Below are 9,685 nucleotides of genomic sequence, written 5' to 3' on the forward strand. Positions count from 1 at the left end.
CATCATTTGTATTTTAGTTATAAACAACATATTTTTCTGAAATCTAGGAGAATTTTATTATAAAATTTTAGTATTTCTATTTCTAATACCATTGAACTTCCTAATTTGGGTGCTAGTTTTCCTCCCACCAAAAAACTGAAACAACACTCCACATTTAGCCTGCCTCCATTTTCTAACCTCATAAATTTCCCGATGTAAGTTCTGACTTCCCTAAGTGCTACAGTAAAGTTACATAGCATTGTTGCAAACCTTTGCTAAATGTTCATCCCTCTGGGTCTTCCTAAGCAGTGTGGCCCTATGAGCAGCTTTTTAAAAAATGCCCCTTGATTCACAGCCATCACAGGCTTCCAGTTTTATTCTTCCCACTCCCCACCTTTTCTTTGCTGGCTTATTTATCTCACTCTTATAGAGATTTACATTGTGCCCTATAACTCATACTTTTTATCCTCATGCTTCTGAAGTTTTCTTCCTTTGAGGCTTCATATCCCCGGTAGACTTCCGCTTCAATTATTTCCAAATTCACCACACTTCTCTAGTGCAAAAAGCTTTCCAGGGGGGCCACCTGCAGCTCCCCCTGGGATATTTCATCCCCTGCCAGGCTCCCACAGAGCCTAGATTCCCAGGACTCTGCACCCACTGCTCTGTGATCTCTTAGCTTCCTGCTTCACCTTTCGTTTCATTGGCTCTCTTCAGAGGCCTCTCATTAGCATTACGCTCATGAGCCTGGGTTGGGATGGGATGCCTTCTTGATATAAAATTATATATCTGATATTAAATTATATATATTTATTTCTGGATATAAAGTTCTTTATTACACATGTATGAGCATCACAGGTTTTGTTTCTGTGAAGAACTCAGCCTAATGCAATAACCAAGGATGTCAAGATTTTTGCCACACTGATATGTTATCAAAGTAGCTAAGTACAACTATAAAGAAATAAGCTACTGGAGCCACCTTTTTGCATGTTTCTATGCAAAGAATATTGGAACGCTTCTTTACTATTCCTTTTCTACCCATTTGATCATTTCACTGAGTACATTATTTTTTTATGTGACTTCATTTCTTCCTGTGTCCATTCCTACTGCTACTAGTCCAAACTATCTAGACATATTTATCTCTTCAACAATCTTCTCAACTGTCTTCTTGTTGTATTAAAATATAGCACACACTCCTGCCAGAAAAGACCTTCCCCAATGATTGATCTTGTACAAGTAATCTTTAAAATGGCTTCATCAGGAAAAAATAAGATTTGATTCACCCATCTTCTTCAGCTAGTTTCTTTTCAATTCCAATTAATTTATTGTAAAAGCATAAACAGTATGTGAAAATAGTGTTCCAGAGGAACTGGCATATACAATTTTTACAATAGTTCCAAATGTACTCACTATTGCACATTTCTACTTATAAAAATATCTAATCCGTAGTCTATAAATGCCTTATCATTTGCTTAATTTTGTCTTTATCTATTTTTATGCTCCGCAGCACAGGTAGAATGCATATATATTTTTTAGTTCTTTTCTATATATCCCTGTGAATGGTGAATTAAAATATCTTCTTGCTTTCCACTAAGATAAACTTACAAATATCTATTCTTCCTTCATGTCAATCAAGCTATTTGTATGGCTATTTTGTTTGATGCCTCTTTATTTTATTCCTTTTTTCTTTTTGTAAATACTCTTAGTTCCCAAGTGGATTTTAGGCACCTTGAAAACAAGAGGCTAACCACATGCTTCCTGCTAAATAAACATCTTAAACCTTCCTTGGTTGTGGTAAAATAAAAGAAAAATAATAAAGAAAAAAGAGAGATAATAAGATGTTCTCATAAGTTAATTCAACAATTGTTTCAAAAATTATTCTAAGCAGATTTTAAATTATCCCAAAAGGAACTCAAGAAGTTGCTGATATTTTTATTTGGTAATAAATGCTGGTCCACTTTTTCACTGAATATCTCATAGATTATTTTTCTGACTTCCTACAGACCATATACTGCATGGATTAGAGACAGGCTAAGTTTCCATTGTTAAACATTGCTTATTAATTTCAAAACTTAGGTAAGATGTTTCCAGTGGTTATATATTATGCTAGTTTTTTAAATTTTTATTTTCCAAAATAAGAAATGTAAGGAATATGTACACAATGTCCACAGAAACAAAATGGAAGGGAAAATAAACAAAATAGTAGCCAAGAAGAAGCTTGACACCACACTGCTAATCAACAAAATAAAGAAATAAAACCCACATTAATATAATCCAATACTTAATCTATCAAACTTGCACAGATTTCCATAATTATTTTAAAGACATTTTTTTTAATTTTTATTTTTTAATCATTTTATTGGGGGCTCGTACAACTCTTATCACAATCCATACATACATCCATTGTGTCAAGCATCCCCCAGGGAGGAGGCTATATGTAGATCCTTGTTCCCCCTTTCTACCCGACATTTCCCCCTCTCTCCTGGTATCGCCACTCTCACCAATGATCCTGAAAGGATCATCTGTCTTGGATTCCCTGTGCTTCCAGATCCTATCTGTACCAGTGTACATCCTCTGGTCTAGCCAGATTTGTAAGGTAGAATTTGGATCATGATAGTATGTGTGTGTGGGGGGTAGCATTTAAGAACTAGAGGAAAGTTGTATGTTTCATCATTGCTACCTTGCACCCTGACTGGCTCATCTCCTCCCTGCGACCCTTCTGTAAGTGTTGCCTGTAGATGGCCTTTGAGTGTCCACTCTGCACTCATCCTCATTTACAGTGATATGTTTTTTTGTTCTTTGATGCCTGATAACTGATCCCTTTAACACCTCATGGTCACGCAGGCTGGTGTGTTTCTTCCATGTGGGCTTTGTTGCTTCTGAGCTAGATGGCCACTTGTTTATCTTCAAATCTTTAAGACCCCAGATATTATATCTTTTGATAGCTGGACACCATCAACCATTAATACCATCAACTTTCTTCACCACATTTTCTTCAGTGATCATATAAGAAAGGTGGGTACCCACTGATATGATTTCTTTATTCTTTGATGCCTGTTACCTGGTCCCTTCTACACCTCGTGGTCACACAGGCTGGTGTGCTTCTTCCATGTGGGATTTGTTGCTTTTCAATTAGATGAATGCTTGTTTATCTGCAAGCTTTTAAGACCCCAGTTGCTATATCTTTTGATAGCCAGGCACCATTAGCTTTCTGCACCACATTTGCTTATGCACACATTCGTAAAGACAAATTATTTTATATCATCATTTTATTCAGTCTAGCTATATAAAACAAACATTTAAAATTAATTTAAAATTATTTATGTGAAATATAAAGTTGAATTTTTAGCTATATACAATTAGACACATCCCACTTTTTCAAAGATGTGTCTTTCATATTAGACTATTTAATGTTCCAATTACAATATAAACTGAATAAAATATTGAATATAACAGCACTTTTCCCTTCAGACTGGCACTTTATAGTTAAATTATGCTTAAACAGCATTATGATATTTTAAATTTATGTAATAAATCAAAGTAAAAGTTTTCAAAAGTAAACTAGTATATTTCAACATCTAATGTGATTCTTGGATGTACTTTAGACTTTCAGTATCAGGCTATCAATTAACACTCCAATATCACATCTCCAATCAACACAGATCCATTGAGTTCTAGATATGGAACGAAGTTTATAGATGTTTAAGCAACATTTTTTATTTTACATAGAATCATTATCTCCAGAGATGAAAATATATCTGAGCCAATGTCATAGAGCAGATAGAGATAAAAATAAAACATTAACCAGGTTTCTAGAGTCCTACATTAATTCCCATTCATCATACTTTCAGCCTTTCCTTTTGGAGGGATGAGCAAGGACCATGTACATATTCCACTGAAGTAAACATAAGGCACTTGGAACGCTCCTTGCACTGTAGTTTAACTGAGGACTAAGACGACAATTTAAAGCAAAATACATATACACTGTTATATTAAATATAAATAAGTCTTGAGTAAATGTTTTGCGTGGTTCTGGAGTGTTTTTTGGAAGCAACTATTAAGAGAATGTTCTTATATTGCATTTTCTGGAATAGGATAAAGTGACTATTGCTTAGATAAATGGTTTTCAAACTTCCTCACGCTGTGACCCTTTAACAGTTCCTCATGTTGTAGTGACCCCTAACTATAAAATTATTTTTGTTGGTACTTCATAATTGTACTTTTGCTACTGTTATGAATCTGCCAACCCCTGTGAAAGGGTCGTTCAACCCCCCAAGGGGTCACAACCCACAAGTTGAGAACCCCTGGCTTAGATATGAAAATTTCGTTGTTATGAATGTTTTCTGCTGCCTTCTCAAAGAACATATTCAATTTAAACTAGTCAATTAACAAACATATCTTCCATATGAGTAAGAGTGTTAGTGCAATGATAGCTGAACTCACAGGAACCCTAATTTAGGAACCCTAATTCATCTCAGAATGAAACAAGAAGGACAACAAAGAAGAGGATAATGATTTTCTTTCTCAAGTCCTGTGCGGTATCATAAAGGTTAAAAATAAATGTTATGTTGGTTGTGGCAAAAGAAGAAACATTGATTAATAGCATATGCTTTGTCTATTTAAGGAAATATATTGTCAAGGTACAAAGGTGTGGAATGAGTAACTAATACAAGTACAACAATAATCAGTAAAATATAAACAAAAAGTAAATACCCTGCTATTGAGTCATTCTAATAGACTATAGAACATAGTAGAACAGAGTCCCATAGAGTTTCCAAGGCTGCAAATATTATATATATATACATATCTATATATATATATTCTTCTTTAGAAGCTCAGCTTCTGGTTTACGAACAACTCTTTTCCTTCCAGTAAGGACCCTCTTCATGTGGCGGGGGGCTCACGTATGACTTGATCCAACCATGAGCTCTGTATAAGTCTGCCGGAGTATCTTCCTGTCATCAGCTCATGTTGAGCTCACAGAACTGAATGCAAACATCCTTGACCTATTAACTTCTGAAAATAGTAAAGCATCATATCTAGTAGTGGCTATAAAGAAAATATATCAAAATATAATAATTTCTTAGAATTCAAATATTAGAGAAAATTAGTGGGGTTTCCATTTTCCAGTCTTGCACGTAAGAAGCTTGGAAATATTCTTTTATCTAAAGAAGAATGCTGGTTAAACTGAAAATCATTGACTCTTCTTAAAGTCATTAGAAACTGAGGTTACAAAGCAAATGAATTAGCCCAAAGCTTGATGAATGGGGGAAAGAGAACAGAGCACAGAGAACAAGTCAGCAGCAGAAGAACCCAGCTAGAGCCACTGCATGTAAGACCCACTTTCTCTGAAACTGAAGAATTGATGGCTGTTCCGTGTGGGGAGAGATAAGTTTTACCTTAGGGACTTTACCAGCTTCTCCCTGAAGATCATAGAAAAACCCTCCTGCTTTTGTCAGAGAAAGAAAAAAAATCACCATTTTGTAATATGTGCAAAGGTCTCTGTTCTCTTTACCAAGGCCTCCATGGAAACAGATTTGCCAAAGTTTTAGCAATGTGGAATTTACCAATGCAGGGGAAGAGAAATCAGTTAAATTACAGATATGCCAATAGGAACTTTACTACGTGTAAAGGGAAACAAAGAGAGGAAAATCCCAGAAATGCACAGCAGTTACAAAAGAAGCTCAAACTCAAAATGTAGGTCCCAGAAGGAGCAAAGTGAAAGAGCCAAGAAATCTTGAAGTGAAAATGGCAGGAAATTTTTATTTGTAGTTTTTAAAAACTGAAGGCAGGTATCCATGAGAAGACAAAATAGCTAAGTGGATTAAATACTAATTTTTCTGGACCTAGTTCATATCATAGGAAGCTTTGGTGGCACCAGAGTTAAGCATTTGATTCATAACAAAAAATCAAATGTGATTCAAATTCACCAGCACCTCTCCAGGAGGAAAATCAAAACAAAACAAAGGCAAAACTGGCATTCTGCTTTCCTAAAGATGATGTTCTAGAAAAACTTATGAAGTAGTTTTAATCGTACTATGAGCACAAATCAACTCTATAGCACACACAAAAAACAAGCATATTATATTTTAACTGTAAATATTCCACAAAAAAAGTAAATCTTGAAAGAAACTCTAGAAGTGCCTTACTCATTGAGGAGCTATGATAAGAATGGCCTTGTGCTTATCTTCAGAAAACTCAGTTGTGAAATGAAATATTCAAGATCAGCAGAGATAAGAAGAATGATATAGATCTGAAACTCAGATGGGCATAAAGAAAGATATAATGCTGGAGATGTAATATATGAAAGTAAAATAAGAGCTTTTATTGTTCATATTTTTATGTTATCTGATAAATAGCAGATAATTCAAAATAATGATACCAACAGACATATTTGGTGGTTATGGATATGGATAAGTAAAATAAATAAGCATAATTTTAAAAGGAAGGAGAGGGAGTAATTGATAATACTCTGTCACAAGGTATTGCTAATACTATTCATAAAAATGACATAATAGTTTTCCATGTTGATTTATAGTAAATATATATATATACACATAAATATATATAATATATTGCAAGTTCAAGGATAACTACTAAAAACCTCTGATGATGCAGTGGTCACAGGTGATTGGTGGTTAACTAAAAGAGGGAGTTCGGCCACACGAATCTGTGGGAGAACATGTGAGTGTGTTTCCATAGCGATTACAATCTTGGAAATGTTATCAATCACAAGCCACTATGAATGGGACTCCATTGACGGCAACAAGCTAGATTTGATTTTAAGGAAATTACTGAAAAAATTAAGATGAAAGACTGTTGTGTCGAGGGAGAAGAGAAAATAAAATCATAAAAATTACTCAACCAAAGTAAGAGAAAATAGAAAAGAAGCAGAAGATAAAATAAATAAAGGTAGAAACAATACTAGAAAATACTTACAAATATAGTACATATTAAACCACAGCCATGAGTTGAAGTGACCTGAGGACACCTGACAGCAACGACATGACACTTCCTTGAAGTCATGTCAAATAAAAGATGCGCAATGTTACAATGGACTTTCAAAAAGAACAAATCTATGTTTTGTACAGAACCCACTTTAAATATATATGAAAAAGAAGGAATGTAGAGATATATATCATGCTAATATTAATTAAAATAGATTTGTAGTATGGATATTAATTTCAGACAAAACTTCAAAGCAATAAAAATGAACAATACTAAATGGGGGCGTTGCATAAGAAATGAACCAGTTCTCAAAAATCACATGATATCTTTAATTTTTGTCTAACAACCTCTGTCTCTCATTGCCATTGAACCAATACTGACTCATGGTGACGCTAACAATAGAAAGTCAAATGTGTGAGGCTACAGTACCAAGGGAAACAATAGACAAATCCACTTTTACAGTTGGAGACTTCCATACCGTCAATCAATAGTTAAAAAATCCAGAAGGCAGAATGTCAGAAACACCTTAGCGTGACAAGAAGCAGTTGCCTGCTGTCACAAGGTTATGGAATTTGTGGCTGTTAAGACTTGGAAGGTCCCTTATATCCCCATGAATGGTGACCCAGCACTAGCCCATATTTACTATTTGAATGTTCCTCTTGCTTTCTTTTCTTATGACGTGTATTATTCTAGTAAGCATGCTTCTGCCGCTGTAAATGAGTGTTAGTAATATTTTTTTGTCCTATCACTAATCTCCATTGTTCTTGTGGGTAATGTCCATTCACTTAATGTTTTAATCTGTACAAGTCAATAATTCATGTATTTCAGATTATAAAGTTGGTATATTCAGTCACAATTTCCTTTCTCAGGAGTGTTTAATTGGCTAAATAATGACACTATCAATAGAAAAACCTTATGCCCAGGAGGTTGATGCATAATGATCTCATAATAAAACAATAATGATGTCTCTAAAGTATACCAGAAACATATATAAACCACAGATATATGAAATGATTTCGGGCTTATACTTAATTCTAACTCCAATCTAAGAACAATTAGGTTTTATGATATAGCTCTACTTACTACTCACCCTTCTTCAAGAAGAGGTCATTGAAGATATCGCAATCACACATTTCAGTGAAGAAACCAGATGGTGCCTCTCTAACAGGAAGAATGGTGTTTGGGTCCTAAAGGCTTGTCTTAAAATAAGCAACCATCTAAGTGCAGCATCCACTAAGTCCAGAAGGAAGAGCACACCAGCCTGTGCGATCCTAAGGCTGTAAATAATAAACTAGCAATATGAAGGAAAGAGTTGTATGAGAGTTTAAATTCTGAACTTGGTAGAAGGCTATGGATGACAGTGGAGCCCCAAAATCCATTTGAAAATTAAGGATCAAATCTCTGGTGAATTCCGTCTGATTACAAAAGAAGGATTTGAATAATGTTGTTATCAGACAGCATTGTAAAGTGGATTATGGCAGATGTAATTAGGTTAAAATATAATACCTTATCAGTTGATCTCCCCTTTGACCCATTTTAAAGCTGTTTCCTTTATTAATATGTTTGGCTTTCTTTTTTATTGAGATTTTCCTTTGGTTTGTTTTGTGGGTATGTTGGATTTTTGTTTTGTTTGGAAATTACCCAAGAGCATTGCAGATGAGGTTAGGAGTGAATGGAAAGCTAACAAGCTCCAGAAGAACAGCTTCGAAGAAATGTTTGTGATGATAATAGCATAACCCTTCTTAATATGACTGAATAATTAAATTGCATTATAGGTGAATTATTTGCCAATGTACAACAATTTTTTTAAAAGATAGAGTTGAATTAAAGAACATTATCAAAGAACTGGATCTAATTCATTTTCATAAAATACTCCATCCAATAGAAAAATCCATATTCTTTTTGAGCTCACATAGACTATTTACCAAAATAAACCACATTCTAAGGCCCAAAACATATGTTAACAAATTGAAAATAACAGAGTCACTTGATGTATGCTGTCAAATAAATTGGAAATGAATAACAGAAAGCTAGCTTGGAAATTTAAAAATATTTAGAGATTATCATTGTATTTTAAATAAACATGGACTGAAAACAAAGGCACTGGACAAGTTAAAAATATTTTGAATGGAATAAAACTGAGAAGACAGCAAAATGGTGGGGCGACAGCTAAAGGAGTACTTTTACCTATAAGTTATATAACACAGGGGGGTAACCCCCCCAAAATGGAAAAATTTTCAAAGCTATGTATTCAATTTTTCAAAACAACCATATCACCTTCAAAGTACTCTCCATGAGTAACGTGCACGATGCAAGAGAGGCATGCTGTTTTTTGCCAAACATTGGTGCACTGAGATGGCAGCCTGAGAAGGTGCACTGTCGTGGTGACCAAACCAGTGCCCTGTCTGCCTCAAACTGGGCCTTTTTTGTCGCACACTGTTAGGCAATCTCTTCAGAAACTCAAACGGGAATGAACTCTACATGCAGTCTCTCTCTCCCATAAAAAATAAAATAAATGATCATCATCTTGATCTTTGATTTCACTTGACAAGCTTTGGGGGGCAAGGTAACAATGGTGTCTTCCACTGGCTTGATTGATGTTAGGTTTTGTTGTTGTAAGAGTAGGTCCATGTCTCATCACCAGTAATGACCTTGGGGGAAAATAATCTGGGTCACTTCAGAACTATTCTTTGAAAACTTTGCATATTTTTACTTGACGCTTTTTTTGCTGACCAGTCAAGAACTCTCCCAGGTGACGCCA

Source organism: Tenrec ecaudatus, chromosome 2, assembly GCF_050624435.1.
Source record: "Tenrec ecaudatus isolate mTenEca1 chromosome 2, mTenEca1.hap1, whole genome shotgun sequence".
Classification (NCBI taxonomy): Eukaryota; Metazoa; Chordata; class Mammalia; order Afrosoricida; family Tenrecidae; genus Tenrec; species Tenrec ecaudatus.